Below are 2052 nucleotides of genomic sequence, written 5' to 3' on the forward strand. Positions count from 1 at the left end.
TGATATGTTTTTCGGATATTCAGCATTTAAAACGTACCAACAAGTTAATCTAATTTCCAACCACTCACCAACTTATCACAAATACTACAAGTAGTGCATACAAGCCGCATTGTAATTTTGCAGCGAGACAATGTCCATGCAAGGCAAAAAAAAGTTGGATCGTATCTCATGTTAGAGTAATCCAAAAATTCGTCATATGTTTTTCTTGAAAAGGAGAGCCTAGCCTCTGCATCGAGTGATGCACATCGCCGTCTTATGTTTCATATTACAAAGAATCTTGGTTAAAAGAAATAAGAGGATAATATGGTTGTAATTACAATGGAATCCCAGAAGCATATTCATGTGACATACTTACGATTTAATTCATGCAAATTCCTTGAAAAGTATATAGGGGTGTTAAAAACGCTCTTATATTATGGGTTGGTGGCAGTCTAATTAACATGTGTTACTTACTCTCTATATCATTGCTTGAAGTTGTCTCGACATTCATGTGTCAAGACGCCCGAGAACAGCGCCGAGAAGACCAACGTGGTGTGGGAGCCATCCAAGGATTTGAAGCACCCGAACTTGAAGGTGTTGCAGATCTTCGGGTGCGGGGATGAAGACAAGGTGACAAACTATATAAGGCTTGTCATGGAACGAGCTGTGGGGCTTTTGATAATTCGGTTGTATGGTGAAAACCCATGCACATACTGCGATGCCGGCAACCTTGAAAGATCCTAGGCGGAAAAGGCTGGCAGGCGTCGGATTAAGGAGCAACTCACACATGGATCATCCTCATATGTGGAGGTAATTATCTGTTGACGGACATGGTCAGGGAATGCTAGTGGTCTCGTAATGCTCGCAGGCTTGCAGCAGCTTGAGCAATGACTGCAAGAGGCGCAGCCAGTTGTAATTCTAATTTCTAGTTACTGGTAACCTGAGAATACTTGCTCGGTGTGGACCTCGCAATTCTAATTTCTGGTTATTGGTGGCCTGGGAACACTTGATCGCACTGTGGCTAACTTAAAATGTGTGTACTTGAATCTGGATGCATGTTTTTCTCTTTCAGTTTACCAAGTACTCCTTCCGTTCCTAAATATTTGTCTTCTTAGAGATTTTAAATGATGACTACATACAGAGCAAAATGAGTGAATCTACACTCTAAAATATGTCTATATACATCCGTATGTGGCGACCATTTGAAATCTCTAGAAAGACAAATATTTAGGAACGGAGGAAGTAATTCCGTACCTACTATATGCTGATTGACTGTAGACAAAATGTTTGTGCACCTTTTTTGCTTTGTGTTGATAAATTCCCTACTCATGGAGGTATGCTGTTTTGTGCCTGGAGGGTGTCATTCAAATTTTGGAATGTGACTGACTGGAAAAAAGGGTGCAAATTAATTTTTTGAGGTTGGCTGGCAGCAGAACTGAATGGGATTGATCAATCAAAACCAAATGATTCCAAAACCAAGTTCTACTTTTTACCAATTTCTAAGAAGGAGCTTCAGAATAAGCAAATAATTTGAAACTGATTTGGTTGGGGCGCGCTGGCCTAGGCGACACACAAGAGGCCCAATAGCAAGCTACTGTGGTGGCCCCTTCCCCATCAAAAATAAATTTTAATATTATTGTGGGCATATAACCCCCATATCAAATATTAAACTGATAAGAACAGATACTACACTTGATCTTAGCCAAAAGGCCGAGAAAGGTATGCCTCTCCTTGATGCCATGGGTCGCCTGATATAGCGTGCCTTCGTCTCCTCTCCCCGGTGGCTGCCCGAGGTGGGACTAAACAAAACAGGCACAAACACAAACAGAGCACTCGTGGTTCCCGTAATATGAAGGCCTGATGGTGAAACTACGAAGATGATTTCGCTCAAAGAAAAAAACTACGGACGGACGCTGATGCTCATATCGAAGGGGCCACGAGCTCTGATGGTGGACGCGGTCATGTACACGAACAAGTTGATGTTTCAGGTTTCCACTTCAGATTCCCAAGGTTTCAGGTGTTCAAAGATTGTTTTACCTCTTTCTGATTAAGATGATCAAAGGAAAACTATCC

The 2052-nt window shown here is 41.8% G+C and overlaps 1 pseudogene; it reads right to left on the reverse strand.

The window, feature by feature from the left end:
* Window positions 1–1524: 1524 nt before the first annotated feature.
* Window positions 1525–1702, reverse strand: LOC119345070 (annotated as a pseudogene).
* Window positions 1703–2052: the final 350 nt, after the last annotated feature.

Source organism: Triticum dicoccoides, unplaced genomic scaffold (genome assembly GCF_002162155.2).
Source record: "Triticum dicoccoides isolate Atlit2015 ecotype Zavitan unplaced genomic scaffold, WEW_v2.0 scaffold20298, whole genome shotgun sequence".
Lineage (NCBI taxonomy): Eukaryota > Viridiplantae > Streptophyta > Magnoliopsida > Poales > Poaceae > Triticum > Triticum dicoccoides.